Here is a 20,947-nt window from a genome sequence, read left to right on the forward strand (position 1 = left end):
AGGCGCTTAACCTTAGAAATGGGCTCGTTAAGTCAAGTCCAATGTGTAAAAGAAAACCATTAAATAATGCAAAACATGCGTTTCCTCTATACACATTGAAATGACACATGGTTACAACTTAACCAACCCTTAGAGGTCGAATGATAAAGTGACTTGCGCCAAAAAAAGAAACATTTACAGCTAGATTCATCATTAACCAGTTTTGCGAGTCCTTAATAGCGATTGATAAGGAATCGCTATTAAGGACTTGCAAAACGGAATTCATGTAGGAATTGCAAAAAATATTGCGATTCCTACATCTTCCTTATTTGCGATTAGCAAATTGCTAATCGCAAATAAGGATGCGATTTCAAGGGTGCCAGGGGTGTCCAAAGGACACCCTGTAGCACCCCTGAAAAGCAAATGTAGCCAGATGTTGCGCACACACATGTCCAAAGCAGGTGGGGCGAAATTCGCGGCCCTTGCACCTGTCTTCTGGAACTCCCTCCCTATGACACTCAGATCCTCAACCTCCTATTTGGAGTTCCGGAAGAACCTGAAAACCTTCCTTTTTTCCAGAGCTTTTGCTGCCTAGCCTGTCTTTTTTGTTGTTGCTGCTGGTCGTAGTCCTTAAAGCGCCATGAAACCGCTGGGTATAAGCGCGCTCAATAAATGTTTTTAAATTCAAAATTCATGTGTGTGTGTAACATACCACTCAGAAAAATGCACTAAAGTGCATTTTTCTGAGTTTTCGTTATTTACCACGAAGTCTGACTTCGTGGTAAATAGCGCCCAGAAATTGCGAATTCGCAAATTGAAAATGGTTGATGAATTGCATTTAAGGAATCTCACATAGAGATTCCTTAAATGCTATTCCTCGCAAATATGCGATTTCGCAATTAGCGATTTTTGCATTTGGGATGATGAATCCCAAATGCAAAAATTGCACTCGCAAAGGGCCAGATTCTCAGAATCTGGCCCTTTGCGAGGCGAATTTTCTTTGATGAATCTAGCTGTTAGCAACAATCTACGAATAAAACCAGGAGAATATAAGCCCTGTTGCATATTATGTTATGCAAATTTGTAAGAGCGGCTAATCGCCCGTGAGGATATCCAGGCGCTGAATCAGCGCATTGATCAGCTCATCTGTCTCAAGCACTTTAATTATACTTAAAACACTTGGATAAAACACAAGATAAAAGGAGCCGCCTATCCAAACAGATCAGTTTTCATTAAAACATATCATTCCTACAACTTACTTGCACATTATGTTTTTCAGACTTACTGCTTTCGAGATACATTTTTTTACCCTAATGCAGACAAATTAGGTAAAAGTAATTGTAAAGCATACATCAAATTCAGGCAAGACGAAGTTGTCCAAAATGTTGTTTTGTAATTCAGCGTGAGTGCATGTTAAGTGCTAAAGATAATAGCAGTAATAATATTATGTGCTTCATATATTTCGACAGCCCCCAAGGAAATCACTAGTTTCACAATTTTGGTAATTCGAATTTTTGCTCAGAATAAGTATCATACATATGCTCACAAAGAATGTGATGAACCTGGTTTGTGATAGCACTGGGTTTAAGGTTGACAGCCTGCCCTTTCCAGTCAAACCATGCGGTGTTTTATTTTTTTGGAAGGTCAATGTGATGTCATCACTTCTTGTTAGTGCCAAAGGGTTGGGCCAAAATGGGAGTTGCAGAGGGGGTTCAAGCAGACCTTCGCTCCAGAGCTCAAATCTGGACATGCTTTGATGTGCCCCTGTGTTCCCTGATTCTATGTTCATGCTTCAGGTCAGTTTCTGAATAAAAGGGTATATTCACTTACTATTCTTGTAGTCGTGTTTCACCAGCTATCTTACAGTGGTGATGAAGCAATAATTGTGCAGATCTGCGAGACTGCTTTAGCCTCTACCCCATTCTATCTGACCTCAGGAAGGTACTGATGGGAAGTCAACAGTGTGTGAGCATTAACTATTAATGCATTTGTCACTCAACTGCGAATTAGTCAACCACAATGCTAACTTCCAAGCAGACATCGTGAACAGGTATGGGCACAGGCCAGTGCGTGTGATGTCATCTCAACAAGTACCTCCCAAACAATGTTACTGTTACATATCTGAATGTCCTCAGGAGGGTGAGTGCCCTGCTTTAGGACATATATATCTTATGTGTGGACAGATAGTCTATTGCCAAATGTGTATACCCAGCAAGAAAAGGAAGTCTGGCAAACCTCAATTCACCAGCTCTCTTGGCAAGAAAAATCGAATCCAGGTCTACTCAAAAGACAAAACAGACAAAACACTAAGCCATGCGACAGGAAGCAGAAGGAAGTTCATCCGGCAGGTCCCTTTCATTTTTAGTGACTTAGTGGCTCTTGTCTTGGAAATTCTTATTAAGGCTATGTAGGAATATACCCTCAAGCTTCTAGGACTGAGCAGAGCTGACTTAGGCCAGCAATCACCGAGGTGTAGCGACCTACAGTTAATTAATAGAACTCACAAACTCTACAGCCTGGAATAGCTGAAGGTATTTTAACACATAGATGGAGAACTGGCCAGACTAAAAGATGGAATCTTGCTTCAAGAAACCATGATCATTCTGAAGATATTGAGGAGAACTGTCATTGACTTGTCTCATGAAGAATGTAGAAGAATAGAGAAACCAAAAAATATGTTCATGCCAAAGGTTTGGAAGAAGTATTCCATACTTGTCACATCTGTCACAACTTGAACGAGAGTATCGGTACCAAGCCATGTCAAGTGTCTCAATTTCTTCAATGATCTGATTTGAAGTTGCAATCAACTTATTGATACCGTGCAAAATGGGCAAAGTTTACTGGTCGCTATCAATAAATACTCTAGATTTCCTGTGCCATTCGGTGCTGCAGCTGAAGCAGATATACCTGCTTTGGAGAAGATCGTCTCCACATAGGGAATCCTCAGATTGGCAAATCTGACAATTGTGCACCTTCAATGGGCGAGAATTCCATATTCATGCTAAATAAATGGCTACTGGGTTCATAAAAAGCAACACCCCTCTGGCCACAAGCCAGTCGCACAGTAGAACAATTCACGTCCACTCTCAAAAAAATGATACTGATCGCTCAGCTCGCTCATAAATCCCTCTCTCTTGCACTATCCTAAATCCTGTGAGACTACAGAGACATCATCAGAACACCACCGGCAAATCTCTGGCTGAGCTGATGGTTGGAAGTAAGTTGAGAATCCGTCTGACTACATGACCTTTTGCAACAAACATTGAATGATGATTATCCTATTATAATGGCGGGGGACTTTAATACTCTGTTGGTTCATGAATTAGACTAATCAACCACTAGGTCAACAGTTAATGCTATAAAAATGCGAGCCTTTATACAAAATATGATGACGAATCTAGGACTAATAGTCCCCTGGAGGATAAGAGTTGGTAGAAAGAAAGAATTTACATGTCAAAAAAAAATATGGTCATGCTTCCCATATAGATTATTATCTTATTGACTCAAGATTATGTAATAAGGTTAAAGCAGTTTTTCATCACCCTGCCCATTTATCTGACCATTCAGCAGTTTGTTTAGAGATAGCTATAGAACAAAAGGGGCCTGAATTAGAGGGACAATGGACAGGTCCTTATTTGGAGAATTGAAAATGCAAAAAAAACTGAAACAAGATACACTAGACTACTTTGAACTAAATGCTGGTTCCACTTCATTACGGGTTATATGGGATGCATACAAAGCCTATATCAAAGGGAAAATAATTAGTTATGCCACGCATAGGAAGAAAGAAAATGACCAAAAAATTGAAATGATAGAGAAGAAAATAACCTCTTGGCAAAAAGATCTCTATGTAGCGCAAGACTCAGTAGCAGCAAATGAGATCCAGGCACAAATTGATGAGGGGAAGGAAGAACTTGAGTAGCATCTGGAAGGTATAGTTAAGAAAAAGTGGTTTGCTAGTAAGCTGGCGCAATTTTGAGTACGGAGAGGGATGTGGTAGGTTGTAGGGATGGAAAACTAGGGAAGACCTAGCTAGGAATACAATAAAGGAGATAATTTTGGAGGGGTCAGATGCCAGCTGCACTGATGATATTGACATTGGGGCTGCTTTTACAGACTTCTTCAAAAATGTATTCAAGGAAGAGATCTCATTGTTGCATGAACAGTTAATTACGTGGCTTTCAGGTGACCCTCTTCCAAAACTTTCATCAGATAAGAAATCTCTGCTCAATAACCCCATTACACCTGAAGAGGTATCCCTAGCAATTAGAAACTTGAAGAATGGGAAAGCACCTGGACCTGATGGGATTCCTAGTGAATTCTATAAAGTCATAGTAGAGGAACTTACTCATTCATTAACCGCATTATTTAACTCTGTCTACATAAATAAGGAATACATTCCAGAATCCTGGAATGCGGCCTCAATAACCCTTATATTACAACCCAAAAGAATCCTAAAAATTGTGAGTCCTATTGCCCAAGATCTTTGCTTAATAATGATTATACAATATTCACGAGTATATTGGCAAAAAGGCTAGATAAAGTAGTGGGAGATCTAATAGGAATTTCGCAAAATGGGTTCATGAAAAACAGACAGTTAATTGATCTTACACATGAGCTTGTATGTGCTATAGATGTGGCCTCAGAATAAAATCTTCCCTTAGCTATCTTGACTGTCAATACCGCTAAGGCATTTGACAGGGTTAGCTGGCCCTTACTCCACACTGTCTTAATCCATAATGGGCCTGGAAAAAACTCAGTAAAAAAATTGACGGGGCTAGCTTTACTTGACTTTTTGCTATACTGCTGGGCTTTCCAGTTAAAAAAACATTAGAGCACTTTTAACTAAACGCGTCCAGCTAGTTCAACCTTGTTTAGGAGCATTAGTTAGTGATTTAGCAGAACAAGGTAACTACTTCTTGTTTAAATACGGGCACCCTAAATTCTTCAAAACAAATTGTCTGAAGGTCCTGAACGCGGCATGTAGACTCTGATTCAGTTCAGGAGAATATTGAAGTTACCATACTTTAGTCAAACGGCTCCTATTTGGAAATCGCCAGGACTCCTTCATGTCTACAAGACTCTTTATCTACACCACTAATGGATGCTGAAATTGAAAAATGGGGCCAACTAATGGATGAGCAGAATCAAATCTCGTGGGACTATTTGTCAAAAAAACCCATCAATTTATTGTCTAGATTGAAATACTTACAATTAACAAGTTGGGCCCAAAGTCAATCATATGTAGGAGCCTTGAATGAGTGGGAAATAACTTTGTACGGCAACCCTGTACAGAAAAAAGAGACTGCTAAATGGTACTGGATGTCAGTCCAAGAGGAAGACTCCTATATGATGCCACTGGAGGAAAAGTGGAAAGCGGCCCTTCCAGACGCCGATTTAACAACTCTGTGGCAAGTATCTATGAACACACTATGCTTGTTTGTCAAATACGCACCTTTAAGGAAGAACCATTTATTTACCTTGCACATGGTCTATTGGTCCCCAAATAAGCTGTCCAGAATAGGAGGAGAAATAAGATGCTGTTCGAAATGCGGGCTCCAGAAAGCAGATAATGTGCACATGTTCTGGCAATGTCCTAGTGTGAATGCCTATTGGCTAGAAGTGGGTAAGATATTAACAGACATATTGAAAAAGAACATAGAGGTAAGCCTATCTTTGATTATTTTGGGGATTCTAGACGACTATAGTTTTACTGGGAAGAACAAGAAATCATTTGAGCAACTGGTATTAATTCTGATTATCGTTGCTGGCAGTGAAATTTGTATTAATTGGATTTCTAGTTGTTCACCGTCCTGTGCAGCTTGGTTAAAGACCGCTAGACGATTTGGTAGGTTAGACTGTATAAATGCTTCTGAGAAGAGAGCCATTATATGGGAACCTCTTATTAATCATGATTCAAATTAAGATAGGCAATATAGGATTAACACGGTCCAAGGATTAAGACATCCTAATCCAAGGGGAGGTATGTGAGGGAATCCTCAACACCTAGAGATAAAGGTTGAAAGTAGGTGTGTCAGGGCAAGAGAACCTCCGGCAGGTATCGTTTGTATATTTATATTCTCTAAACCCAGTATGCACCGTAACAAACACCTTCTTGGATTGTCTCATATGAGGACCAAAAAAAAAAATTCTTTTTTTTTTTTTTAAATGACTGCTTCATCCGTTCACTTTAGGATTTAGATGTTAGATCATCATGAGAAGGAGAAGATGAAATCATAAGCAGATCAGAAGAGGAGAGCAGTCTCATCTCGTCTACCCATTTGTTACCCTATCCTGGTGAAAAGACAATCTTCCCTGATCCCTACATATTAATTAATAGCAATTGGTCCATAATGTATGCTTTCCATGATGGAATATAATTCCATAAGAACTCTTTGTTTTTCAAAGCATCCAAAGAAATGCCATGCAGAAGGTCTACGGAGAGTGAAAGCACTTATACAAAAGAGCCACCAGATGAGAATTCTACTGTAAATTACATCTCAACAGATGAATCAATATAAGAACCATTGTTACCCTTCAGCATGTCTATGAAGCCTATTGCACTGTGTCCTTGACACAGCATCAACATGTTCTTCTTCCTGCCCATGTATTCAGTTGTAATGCTCTCAGGTCAGCGCCAGAGGGTGGATCCAAAACATAAGTCAGAAAGTCGGGTCTGGCCGAAAAACTAAAGACTGTACGGTTCACCTAGGAGATCATCACTGGATATATACCACTCTACTTTGGAGCTCCCTATTTCTCTATTCACGTTTTGAGGTAGTGTCTGAATAAAGGTTATATATTCATTTTCTCTGTGCCTTTATATCAGCATCTACCTTACAGGTAAGATGTCCTTTTCAGCAAATACCCCTAGAAAAAGCAGCGTTTTCAGCATAAATACAGCTCTTAAAATTGGAGTACTAGTTGTGATACATGGTAAAAAGGGGAAACATGCGGCCAGTGTCACGGGTCACCATGTTCCAAACAAATAGGAGAGTTCTCTGAATATCCAGGAGATTATGAGGCATAGAACGTTGTAGGACCTTTCACACCATGATTTGATTGGAGAAATCTGCAAGGGGTGGAAGGTTAGGAAAGGTATGTGTCTGGGTAAGGTGGTTGCCCGTTCATTTTGAAAGTAAAACTTGGTGTCCAGTTCATCAGGGATTGTGGCTCTAGTTCACGTCCTAAAATAACTCATCTAGGTAGCTGTACTGTTGAGCAATGAAGTCTTTTGTTTCCAAAAGTGACTATATGTTGTGTAGTTTTTTACAGATGCAGTGGCTCATGAATTCTTCCTTCCACAGCCAATCGATTGAGTCTAAATAAGTTGGCTAGTAACACAAGTCATTAAGAGCACGGAGAGATAGCAGTTTCAAATGCTCATAATTATATAGATTTCCTAAAAAAAATATAGCTATGCTATCTAGATCCTGTTTACAAGTTGTGCAGAACGGTACAGAGCAGATGATAAATGTCTGCGTTTAACCCCAAAGAGTCAGTAATCCCTTGTGGAATAGCAGCCGGACAACCCAGGTCCACAAAAACTGCTGTCTAACGTGTAGCTACAGGAACTTAATGAAAATATTCCATCTGGAGCAGGTAATTGTGACCACCAGAATCTCCACATGGAATTCTGCATTATTTGTAATTGGTTATTGGTCCTTATTGTAAACTACTTTGGGCCTGATCTCAAGTTTGGTGCATGGCTACTCTGTCACAAATGGGACGGATGAGTAGTATGCTGCAGCATCTCCTCTCTATGATGTTTTGTCCACTCTGTATGCTTCCATTCTTGTATCCTCTTGCCTACGTCATTAGTAGAATGTGGTTATGTCATAGTACTACCCTTGTAGAGAGTTGTTGCTACTTGAGGCTGGTGTCAGTTGATGAAGTGGCCTTGGTTGTTGGATGGGATCTTCTACTTGGATTAAACCTGCTTTTAACAACCTATCTGCATCCAGCGTCTTATCAACAATGCTACACAATGTTCCTTCTGCCTTATTACAAGTGCTGTAGGATATGATGCACTTGTAATAAGGTGGATGGAATATCCATCACCATGTGACGGAGTCACTCATTCGCCAAACTCTAAATAAGGTCCTATGTCTGTTGTTAGAATACTACTGTGATAAATTTACCCAAAAGCACTCTGCACCAACATCTGGGTGGCTTTCAGAACACAATTAAATAAATCAATACACATTCTAGGACACAGTCGAAAGATACATTCAATCTCTGGGTGGAGCGTGTAGCCCATATTCATACTCCAGAAGAAATGTGAACATAAAACACCTTGTTGGAATTCCATAAATACAATTAACATAAATAAGCACATTCAATGCTGCCTCACATGCCAAAATAAAATAAAACATGTAAAGAAAATGTAGAATGAAGTCCATGGAAGCTTAAAATAGTTGCACACTTTCTAGAAATGTAAGCTGGATAGTGTGAAGGGACCCCCTCCAGCACCTTCTTCTTACCTGATAAACGTGACCACAGCTCCCATCCTCCATCCTTTACATACCACGATCGAGGGCACCTGAAAGAAAAGAAGTATAATTTGTTAGAGGGAATTGGTGTCGGAAGTGGGAACAGCGGAAATGAAGGCTATGGTGACCAAGATGGCAGAATGACACCAATGGTTGGAGAAAGTAATGGACCGCTTCCTTACAACAGTCACACAGGATCAGGAAAGTTTCCAAAATGCTATAACAAGTCAAACGGGAAACTTGATAAGGTGGCACATTCACGAGATGAAGCTATCGAGAGACTGGCTGACGTGTTGGGACAACAACGGGTCACATTGTCCTCCCCTCGGTGGTGTTACAAAGTATGTAGATGATGAAGACCCTGTTTTTTTTCAACAATTTTGAACGCTTACCCCAAGCGGCAGAATGGTCTGCTAAGAGGTGGGGCCATTACCATTACTTTTGACCACTGCTCACTGGAGATTTGCAGACAGTCTGTCAGGCCACCAATCCTCGAGGGACTGCCCCCTTTGCTTATATTAAGAAAAGTGTCCTGGAGATGTTAGGGGTAGAAAGTGAGACCTACCGGGTCAGGCTGACACGTATGAAGGAAGGCATCCATGAAACCCCCAGAGCCTTATATTATTGGGTGAGAGATATGATATATAGATGGCTTACCCCAGAGATGGCACCTAAGGAGGAGATAATGGAAAAAAAAGTATTTTGAACAATTCCTTGCTTCCTTAAACCACACAATACAGAAATGGATACGACAGCATAGTAATGTAACCCTAGAGACATCAGCAGAGATTGCTAGTGCTAGGCATACCCAAGAGCCCTATAAAGGATGGGAAGACACTGGGTGGAAAGGGAAGAGTACTTGCATATTGAGGCCTGCAATACTGGGTGGCTCATGTAAACCAGAGGTAGTTCCCTTAATACCTGGACCCAGTCCCAGACCTATACACCCTGGGCCCCAGTGTTATAAATGTGGGGACATGGGACACATCAATCAATCAATCAGGTTTTTTGTAAAGCATGACTTCTCACCCACTAAGGTCTCAAGGTACATTGCTAGGCTATGTCCACAAAAGGAAGAGTCAATGGGGATTGGAGTAGCAAGATCCTCATATTATACCATCTCTGGAACCAATCCCTTCTACCATTGTCTGATGTCCCTGCACTTCTAGACACTGGATGTCACCAAAGTGTGATTGGACCCTAGATCATCCCCGGAACTAACTGGGGCATTAAACATATAGTGTATCCAAGAGGACAAGAAGAAGCATCCCGTTGCTAAGATTTCTGAACCTCTCATTGTGAGTACTGATTACCCAAACCTACAAGACCTGGTTCCGGAAACCTGGAAAGATTGAGAATCTTGATGGGAGACTGCCCCATTCGCCCAAATAGGAGATGAGGGGTGGCCTGTTCCAAAGGAAACGAAAAGTAGAAAACAAAGGAAAGCAATCAAACAGAAGATATCAAGGGTGATGGCAGCCTATTGGTAAAACTATATCTGCAAATCCAATAGATGTTTCCGGGTAGCCCAAAGGGAAGAACCTCAGTATTGAGAACCTTGGAATGGGGCTAAGGAAGAAGAGGATCCTCATGCTGTAGGTCCCTAGTTTTTCACACAACAAGGGTTATTATATGGCAGGGGATTGGGTACCCAGCCTAAGCAATTACTTCCCACCTCCTTTAGAGATAAGGTATTAATGTTGGCCCATGGTCATCGACTAGGAGGACATTTTGGTTAACCTGAAAGACAGAGAAAGCAGTCCTGGAGCGTTTTTATTGGACTGGTATTTTCATCCATATAAAGAAATACTGGAGGGAATGCCCAGTTTGTCATAAGCAGGGGATGGAAATGATTGGCCCATTGATACCCTCTAAGAGTGGGTACTGATATTATGCTGGTATTAGTGGATTATACCACGTTATCTTGAGGCCATTCCCCTACACCACCTCACCACAAGCTATGATTGAGCACTTCTCAAGAGTAGGCTTCCTCCTTGAAATATTGACAGACCAGGGGACCTCCAAATTAATTAAACAGATTTGTGCGCAACTGGGGATTTAATAGATTCGTACAGTTGCCTACCATCCCCAAACGGATGGTCTGGTAGGACAATATAATGCAACATTAGCCTCTTTGCTATCAGATGTCAAGAACAGAGCAGAATAGGGGTCTCACCCTTCAAATTGGTGTTTGGCCACAAACACTTTTTTAGATATAGCTAAAGAGTCCTGGGAACAGGAAAAAGATGAATCTAAAACCCCTGCTGAAATATGTAACAGGATTAAAGATACATTTAAACCAGATTCAAGAAATACCTAGACAAAACCTTGAACAGGCCCAACAGGCACAAAAAGACCAATACTATAAATGTGCTAAGCTTCGAGAATTTGAGGTAGGAAATCTAGTATTGTTACTGTTACCCTCTTTTGACAACAAAATGTGCCTGTGGCAAGGGCCCTTTTAGGGTTTGAGAGTGAGTTACTCCAGTCACGTACAAAATAGAGTTGAACAAAGAAAAAAGAGAATCACAGATCTATCATATGAATATATTGAAGAAATGGAAAGGCCCACGACAAGCCCTCTTTGGGTCCACTCTTGAAGAGCCCGATCTACTCATGACCTGTATTGGTCCTGAGTTAGAAGGGAAATAACAACAAGAGTTGCCTGAACAGTTAAAGTCATATAAAAAGGGTATCTTCTACCACCCCCATCATATGATTTGTAACTCGATTAATATCAAGCCTGGGGAGAAAGTACAATTAAAACCCTATACGATACCTGAGGCCCGTAGACAAGCCATTGAGGATGAGGTACAATCAGTGCTGAAAATGGAATTATTGAGCCATCCATAAGCGAAGGAAACTGTCCTATTGTCCTAGTCATAAAACCAGATGGCTCAATACGTTTTTGTATTGACTTGAGGGAGGTGAATAAATTCGGCACCTACCCCATTCCCAGAGTTGATGAAATGATTGAAAAATTAGGAGACTCCCAGTACATAACCACCTTAGGCCTCTGTAATGGCTATTGCCATGTCCCTCTTAATCCCAAAGACAAAGAAAAAAACGCATTCTCCACTCCGGGGGTGGGAGGTTATACCAATTCACTGTCCACCCTTTTGGACTGCATGGGGCCCCGGCGACCTTCCAGCAAATCATGAATACCCTTTTTAAAATCACACCAGCCTATGCTGTGGATTATATCGATGATATTGTTATCTACAGTTCCACTTGGGAAACCCACATCCAGCAGTTAGGAAATGTCCTTCAAACATTAGGCTCTCAAGGCCTCAAGGTGAACCCAGGAAAAAGCCATTTGGCAGCCAGTATCTGGGTTACTTGTTGGGGAAGGATTGATACAACCCCAGGTAGAGAAGATCACAGCTATTCAGAAAGTACTTTTTCCTAAGACAAAAAGAGATCTCAGGGCCTTCCTTGGACTGATAAGCTATTACAGATGATTTATACTGCACTTTTCCCAGTTAGCTGCCCCTTTGACTAATCTTTTGAAGAAAGGCAAAGAAGCCAACGTGAGGTTACGCCATCCCTCACAGACTATATTAGATGCCTTCTGATAGTTAAAATATGCTTTCAAATTTGAACCTATTCTCCGTAGCCCTGATTTTTCACAGCCATTTATACTACAAATGGATGCCTCCGCGATAGATCTAAGTGCAGTTTTGACCCAAAAAGGCAAAGAGAGAATTGAGAAACCCATTTTGTATATCAGTTGAAAATTGTTTCTCCGGTAGCAGAATTATGCAACGACAGAAAAAAAAAGCTTTAGCCATTAAATAGGCTATAGAAGCCCTTTGCTATTATCTTGAAGGACAAGAATTTACCTTGTACACTGACCATGCCCCTCTTGAGTGGATGGCTCATAATAAAAACAATAAGCCACACATTCTATGCTGGTTTTTGGCGCTACAGCACTTCTATTTCAAAACCAAACATCATAAGGGTAAAGAGTAGGTATATGCTGACTCTTGGTCCCAATATCCAGTTGATCCATTTCTTCCAAAGAAGAAAGTAGGGGTGGAGGTATGTGAAGGGACCCCCTCCAACACCCTCTCCTTACCTGATAAACATGATCGCAGCTATTTTCCTCCATTCTCCGCATACCAAGATCAAGGGCACCTGAAAGAAAAGAAGGACAACTTCTTAGACGGAAGACCGCAGTCAGGGATCATTCCTCAGACATTGACCACAGACTTCTACCTTCAGGAAGAGGAGGCGGTCCATGCAATTTAAAAGGGAGACGGATTGGCTTGTCGTGGAAAAATGGGCTTTGGCGTTCCCTTCTGAAACACTGCACACAAACGCTGACGGAGAGCAGGGGAAGCCGCACCATGGCCAAGAGAAGGAGGAGAGTGGCCCGGACACCCAAGAGGAGGATGAGACAGAGAGGTCCAGTGCCAACCAAGAAATGGAAGAGACTGTGGAGAACTGGTCGCATGAGTGGTGGACGCCACCATAAAGGACACAGCAGCTTGCAAGAACTTTGGAGAGTTGTGGCTACTACAGGGAGTGAGCGGAGGCTAAAACTGGCTTGCCAGGGGAGAGCAGGAAAGGAGCCAGAGGTACTCAAGAAAGAGAGAGTTTTGTGCTGATTTGGGCATCTCCCTACCCTTATGCCTTACAGACAAATATATATTTTTTGGGTGATGGTGACTGAGGAAGGGGGATCATTACTCTCTGCACTCATCTCTTTTGGATTATGACCGTTTGCGCATCTCACGACAAGGGAAGGGTGAAGAGAGAGACTCGGTCACGGGTTTTTGGTGACAGTAGAATTAGGATCCAGAAACACACTACTTTCTTCTTTCTCCATACTTCTTTTTTTGAGTGTGCTGGCGGCGGCAGCTATCTCTGTGGCCCTGTGAAAGATCATCACTACACCTGTCAAGTGTTAAAAAAAAGACCCCACAACTGGATCCCAGGACTCTTCTACATGTACCAGAAATTGTCATTTTCAAGTTTCTTTTTTTGTGCTCTTGGTCAATAAACAGACACGATTCGTAAATTAACAAAGCCTTCGAAGCCATATTTGGTCCTTCTCTCCCACATATAATTTTTCATGCTTTTACAGTTTGCTGAAATAGATTTTACACTTTAATTTTGGTGTGTGCAATACAATAATCTTTTCTTGCGTGTTGACCTCCATGCGCATATTTGATAGGCAGATGAAATGATCATGCCTCTTGCTAATAGTTGGTAAATAAAAAAATCACAAGAATAACATTTTTGATTCTAGCAATTGTCAAGTATTCAAGGAGGTTGGGAAACACCGGCCAGGGCGTTTGAACACATTGTAAAAGTGTATTTCTAATCAATAGACTTGACTTTCATTTGAGAAAACTGTAAATGGACATTGTTGTGTCTGCTCGTAGGCTGTTTTAGCTGCCTGGGTAATCCTGTCTTTTGAACCTTGCTCATGTCACATTGCACAGCTCTTAGTAGATCAAGGCGAGATTGGCTGCAGCAGGTTGTGCTTGTACTATTTACATGTGTCTGCTTCCCAATATCCTGACACCTGCTCTGTGGTCCTTGAAGCCAATTAGTAAGGTATCTCTATTCCGGGTCTGAATATTTTGAGGCATTGGCCCTCGCTGAGTGGGACGCCTAAACAAGTCCTTTGTTTGAAGTTATGAACTGCTGGTAGAGCAGCCTGCAGAAGAGTTAAAGAAGGGTGGTGTAAATGTGTCAATGACCCTGCTGCAGTAAGGTCTCTACCAGCCTCGTTATGAGATGCAAGGAGTGGTATTTTGGGACAACTACGAGTTTTGTCAATGTCTGAGGGCCAGGAATGATCAGGTCTGCAAACTTCCTGGCACCGGCGGAAGCCTTGTGCCTAGAGGTCTAGGAGCTACCTGCAGCCACTACACCAGCCCGCTACCTTCCAGTAGGTATACTGCTGCTTGGGGGAGCAGCAGAAGCTCCCAATTGTTGCTAATGCCTCTCAATTTTGCCCCTGCCGGCTTTAAACGTCATTTTGGGTTAGGTGACTGTAAAATAATTGTACCGTGTTTTCTTCTTGCATCTAAGTTCATATTTCAGTGGAAAAAATGGCAGATTTTGATTATGTTCCTGTATGTTTTTTAGCTTGTCTTGGCCTGTAAATACCTGCCAGCCTGTTAAATATTGGTCGCGTAGCAACTTTACTCCCATTCAATGCCTCTAGTTCAGGCCATTGTTGTCTTAAAGATGGCAGGTAAATCGTCTCAGCATAAAGCCATTTTTGTCTTCATGAAACAGAGATGAATAACGCATGTCAGATGGTTTGCCAGTGCCTCCTCAAGTACTTTTGTTCCTATGTTAATTAAGGAAATGAGTCCCTCTTCAGCCTTAAAATGTAGCCCAAATATCCTAAGCAGAAGAATAAATGCTGCCCAAAGTGTTGCTGGTGACTTGACTGAGCCCTTGTTGGCTTGGAAAAATGTCTCAGTCTTCTCACTGAGGAGGATGCCAAAAGCATTGTCAGTGGGTCACGTGGCATTTGGTCTCCGCATGCCCCCATTTCAGTATGTCTTAGTATGAGCTCCATGAAAGAATGATCAGCGTCTGTATGGGTCAATGCAAACACCATAGGCACAAAACAATGGGGTAATCCAAAATTAACCCGAAGGACCTGGGTAACCTATGATACAGACAAATAAGTGGTCCGATCAGAAGAAGCATCAAGAGGCATAGGAGAACGAAGTGAATATATCAAAAGATCTCCTATCATTACATGGTAAAGAAGAAAAACAGTATTGTAGATTCAATCCACAGTTAAGAGGTTAGGGAAGCCGATAAGATTTCAAAAACAGAAGATTACGACACATACACCTAATTGCATTTCTGAAAGTTTAGTTACATATAAGGCAGTCTCAAACAACATTCTTATTTACACATTATATCGAAAACTCTTAGATCCACAAATTGATAATCCATTTGATATATTCAGTTCTCCTATGACTCTTGTTGCTTTGTCCGATCGAACCATTGTTTGTCTGTATCAGAATATATGAAAATGGCATACAGAGATGTTCATGTTGAAAGAATGACTTGGAGTCCATTAATCCATAAAAAGAAGGTGTAGTCACATGAGGTAACGTGGTGCTTCTGCCATGTGTCACACAGATCTAGGAAAGTAATAAAGTTATAAAGCAGACTAATTCCAGTATGCATTAAGTAGGGTGTTCATATTTAGGGGAAGGTTCCTTGCCCACTAAAATCTACTCCTATAAAAAGCAAGTATTGTGGGGCTTGTAAGAGAATGGAGATACGCATCCCAGACAAGAGACATAAATTGGTATTTAGACATATACATTTATGCACATCAGTGTACCACTACTCCAATGATCCGGAGATCATTAGCTATCTGCCCTGTTGGTTGCATTATGTTTGGCGAAACAAAAGTTTTTTCTTCAAATGAATAGCAACTACTCTAGACCCTCTAGTGAGTCTGAGTTGCAGAACAACTATGAAGAATGCATCTAGCCAAGAAGTGACAGTATGATCCCAGGAGGCGAGTTTCTTACTGGAATAAAATGTTATCAGAACTATGCATTGTCACTTTCAGGACCACCTTTCTCTTTTTTTTCAATCCTGATGTAACGTAACTAGTGCTATGTAAAGCGCTCTGATACCCGATTCGGTTTGGGTCTAGTTCGCGCTATATAAAACTCTGCAAAAAAAAAAAATCCAATGTGTATGTTTTTTTGTTATAAACAAACAACATTGCAATAAGGTGAAATAAGTGTCTAAAATATCACAACAAATTGACAACATAACATCGGGCCATTCACAAAAAAATGAAGTTACATGTGAATAAACCTACATGTTTAAGATTACTCTTATACTTTTGAGTAACTTTACTACTTTTTGCTATTCATCATTTACAAGTATGAAGTTATTCGAAAATGTAGGCGTACATGTCCCCACTCCCTGATTACAGGAAGTGGAGACTAATATATGAATGTAAAGTTATTACTATGGACTTTTAACCTGTGGGCAGAGGTCTCTGTCATCAGGGCAGAGATCTCCCCATATAAAAGTATAGGGGAAAATCTAAAAGTTTACTAAACTTAAAAACAAATGACTAAACATATTTCACTGTTAAATATGAATGTAATCTAATTTAATATATGCATTTTTTATGTAGAATAAAACAAACAAATGCAACAGCATTATTGGCGTAATGTTTTATTAAATATTGATTTATTATTAATATTTCAAGTTAAATAAAAATGATGTTTCTTAAGATTTGAATATAAAAAAGGCTACCTAAAGTATAAAATGTATATTTATTTATTAGATGGTCAAAATTATCAAAAGGTATTATAGAAATAAATAAATATAATTATTTAACAAAAATAATTTACATAAATATTACCATTTTAAAAAGGTTATTAGCATATTTTATAGTAAGCTAATATTTAAGTGCTATCAATTTTATAATATATATGTATATAATATATTTGCATTCCCCAAAATATCTAATACTGATGAGAGAAGTGAAAGCAATGTGAGATTCAGTACAGCCTTTAGCAATAAGTCGAATGTGATCAGGGATATTCTTGATAAGAAGTGGCAGATTTTACAGGGGGCAGACTATCTGAAAGGAGTACTATATGAACACCCCATGATCAAATACAGGAAGGGTGTGAGTTTGACGAATAGACTCAACACTAGTAGCGTCCAAAAAGACGGTACCATTTGGTTGTCGAACGGGAGAAAAGGCTACTTTGTTTGCAACAAATGTAAAGCCTGCAGGAATAGCAAGAATGTTAACATGTTTCCTTCATCCCTTATAAATGAAGACCACTACATTGACAAATACTTAAAGTGTACCATGCATTTTGGAGTATATATACTAAAATGCCCCTGTAACAAATGGTATGTTGGAAGTACTATCCACCCGGGACAGGAAAAGGATTCTGGAACACTTGAGGGCCATCAGACATCAGGACAAACACTACCCAGTAGCCAGATATTTTATTTTATTGCTCAACGTGATGTAGGCCTTCTGAGTTTCTTTGTCTTTGGTATAATCAATCCCACAGACCTAGGGGGAGATAGGGAATTAACACTAAGAAAACAAGAATCTAAATATATTTATGAGCTGAACACTAAGATTCCGGCTGGTCTCCATAACAATGAGGAGATGAATGTTCATTTGATTGAATCAGCAGGAATCTGTTATCACCATGCTTCAGGCATTCTAATCTACTATGAATGTTGATGTGTTTTTTTTATCTCAGACTGCATGTTGACTTTAATGTTTTAACTTCCACATGAATTAACTGTATTCTATTATTTTCTTCTTCTCGTCCTTTGCCTCCCTCTGTTATCGTTCTCACCTTTTTCAGCACGTCTTCACTATGTTTATCTTTCAAAGGGCTAGCTATCCGTGCTGGAGAGTTCTGATGCTTCGCCCTTTATTGGGATTTGAAGTAGGTTACTGGTACATACACAGAGCTTCCTTCGCTGGAGTATCTGGACTGTTTTTGGCCTGATGTTTCTGTATCTGATTACTTGCGTTACCATTTAATGCCACACTATTTTCATGCAGGAACATGACAAATTTACTATAACTATGTTATATTATTCTTTTGTGTTATTATCTCTTCTATGCACTGAGTGGGCACATATCTCTTCGGTTGATCTATTTATCCAGGTTATTCACATGGCTATCTCTTCATGCTCTGCCTGCCTCTATGGCTTATGACAGCCACTTTGCATTGGTGGAAATGTATTGGTCAGCCAGAGGTGGTAGTGAGCAATTATAAACAATCCCCTGAACATACTATGAGGTGGCCCACAGGGTTCTATATAAAATATAGTAGTCAGCATAAGTTGTTGATACTCTGCTATAGGCAATGTCGGATATCCACCTTCAATATTTTATTACATCACAACGCATTTACCACCCACTTGGGCATTACCCTAGTAACACATTATTTGAATATTCAATCAATCAATCAGGGAGTTTTAAAGCGTGCTACTGACCCGCGAGGGTCTCAAGGCGCTGGGAGGTGGGGGGCAGCCAAAAAGCCAGGTCTTGATGCTCTTCCTGAAGGTGTGCAGGGTAGGGGAGAGTCTGATGTTGACTGGGAGCTCGTTCTAGGTCTTGGCTGCGATTTAGGAGAAGGCTCTTCCACATGCTCTGGTTCTGCAGATGCGTGGGGTCTCTTCTTGATGGAGAGACAGTGGAGGTCTTGCAGGTGTTGGGTCATGTGCTTGTGTCGTGGAGTGCCAAGGACGAGTCTAGCTGCGGTGTTCTGGATGGTCTGAGTTTGTGTAACAGGGATTTGTTCATTCCAGCGTAGAGGGAGTTTCTGTAGTCCAGTTTGCTAGTTATGAGCGCGTGGGTGACGGTCTTCCTGGCTTCGCGAGGGATCCACTTGAAGGTCTTGCGGAGGATGTAGAGGGAGTTGAAACAGGTGGAGGTGACGGCGTTGATCTGGCAAGTCCTGGTGAGGGAGGAGTCCAGAATGATGTGGAGGTTCTGGGTGTGGTCTTTCAGGGTGGGTGGGTTTGCGAGGGCAGAGGGCCACCAGGTGTTGTCCCAAGCAGTGTGGGAGGGTCCAAGGGCTAAGATCTCTGTCTTATCCGAGATGAGCTTTAGGCAGCTGTTGCTCATCCAGGCTGCAACGTCTTTCATTCCTTCCTGGAAGCCGAGTCTGCTGTCTTCGGGGTTCTTAGTGAGGGAGAGGATGAGCTGGATGTCGTCGGCGTAGGATACTATGCTGAGCCCATGCTGTCTGACGATGGCGGCGAGGTGGACCAGGTAGATGTTGAAGAGTCTATTGGTACTCTGGCACGCACATATGCTGCACCATTAGGAACAGAAGTTGATTTACTTTTCTTGTGGGCAATAACATTCTTGACAATAGCACACGACACACATACAACCAGTATTATTTACAGAGAATACTGACGTGCTCAGAGTACTTCGTGATTTGGGGACATTCATCCACACTCAATGCTGGTTTATTAGCAATATCATGGTAAGGCATAATCTAATATAAACCTCAAATTTCCAATATGGCTGCTATGTTTAAGCTAATGGTGGCAGTATACTTAACAGTAGCATGTCTATGCCGTTAGCACACACAGTGTATGAATGACAGGTTTCTGCTTGTGGTATGTACTATATGTTTTTATACACTGGTACAATTTGATCAAATGCAGATAATGTACTTCTCACTGCAATATTGTGAATTTTTCCATGTGACTTCATATATGTATTTTGTCAACCACTATGTTCCAATATGGCTACCACAATAACGTGGAATGAAAATACTGTATTGCTAGCCCATTTTCAATGTGTACGACTGTGTTGCTATCACTTGTATTATTTAACACACGATAGAAGACCAACAGAACTGAAGATGCTAATGGGGTTATATTTTTCAATAACTTTAGCAAAAAAGGAGGCTAACAGCATGCATATATTTACAATCAGAGTAGAATTTCAAAAGGCAACCAGAGGATACATTTTAAAATAAGGTTTGTGGAGCCAGATTGATTGGTGCATTGCAAATAAACTGCAGATGGTATTATAAAATACTATGGATCATTGGAATGTGGAGGTAAAACAAAGTAAGTAGTTGTAAAAAATTTATTTTATTTAAACCAACGGTTTGTTAAGCTCTAGTATAACATTAAAAACACAAACATTTAGAACAATTACATTCTTACACCCTTCTTTATTAGTGCTAATAAAAATCTACCCAATACATAAATTACATCCAAATATTCAATTCTAAAAACAAGTCTTATTGCATCAGCTCTTGCAAGAATTCCATATTTCATGAAGACAGGTTTTAGAAAATAATGTATTAAAGATAAAAAGTATACACACTTTATTAAAATGTGCACAGAGGAGCAGCACATCATTAGTCCACAGTTACAGACCCCCTCCAAAACCCATTGCCCCATTTCCCCAGCATATTTGGAATAAACTGGGTTCAGCCGCACAACCAGTAGCGGCTCCTGGAGGAAGTACTGCGGGGCGGTGGGGCGGGGGGTAGTAAACTCCGGCATACGGCCGATCGGAGTTAGGTAAAGAAATAAATAAATAAAACGAATTAAATTGTGGTGCTGCAAAGCATTTAGCATACCTAATGTGGAGAGGAGTTCTCTGGTCGCGCTATCAGTCATTCCCTCTGGTTCAGAGGGAAGGATTTCAAAATGTTAGCGACACCCACTAGAAGATGGCTTTGTGTCTAGGGGGCATATTACCAAGCAATAGCGATAATTATCGCTATTGCTTGGTTAGAGACAAAATTTTACCGCTGAGCTGCGGCGATTTTTATCGGCCGCAATGCATGAATATCGCGGAAAAGTCAGCGATATTCATGCATTACCGAGCTAATGCTCTTAGCCATGTTATCCACCTCCCATTGGATAACATGGCTAAGAACTGCTCAGGGCAGGTGTTAGCTTTTGGAGATATTCGCGCTTAGCGCGAATATCTCCAAAAGTTG

At 40.8% G+C, this 20,947-nt stretch overlaps 1 long non-coding RNA gene across 1 annotated transcript in view; it reads right to left on the reverse strand.

Moving 5' to 3' along the window:
- The window catches only part of LOC144819879 (uncharacterized), a 305,031-nt gene extending 292,451 nt beyond the window's left edge, over window positions 1–12,580 (reverse strand). Inside the window, exons 1-2 of the long non-coding RNA XR_013607605.1 lie at window positions 12,550–12,580; window positions 8,463–8,521 (exon numbers count right to left, since the gene is read on the reverse strand). This is a non-coding gene — a long non-coding RNA (uncharacterized LOC144819879). The remainder of the gene's footprint in view (window positions 1–8,462; window positions 8,522–12,549) is intronic.
- Between the last annotated feature and the right edge of the window lie 8,367 nt (window positions 12,581–20,947).

The sequence above is a fragment of the Lissotriton helveticus genome, chromosome 2_1 (genome assembly GCF_964261635.1).
Source record: "Lissotriton helveticus chromosome 2_1, aLisHel1.1, whole genome shotgun sequence".
In the NCBI taxonomy this organism is placed as follows: Eukaryota; Metazoa; Chordata; class Amphibia; order Caudata; family Salamandridae; genus Lissotriton; species Lissotriton helveticus.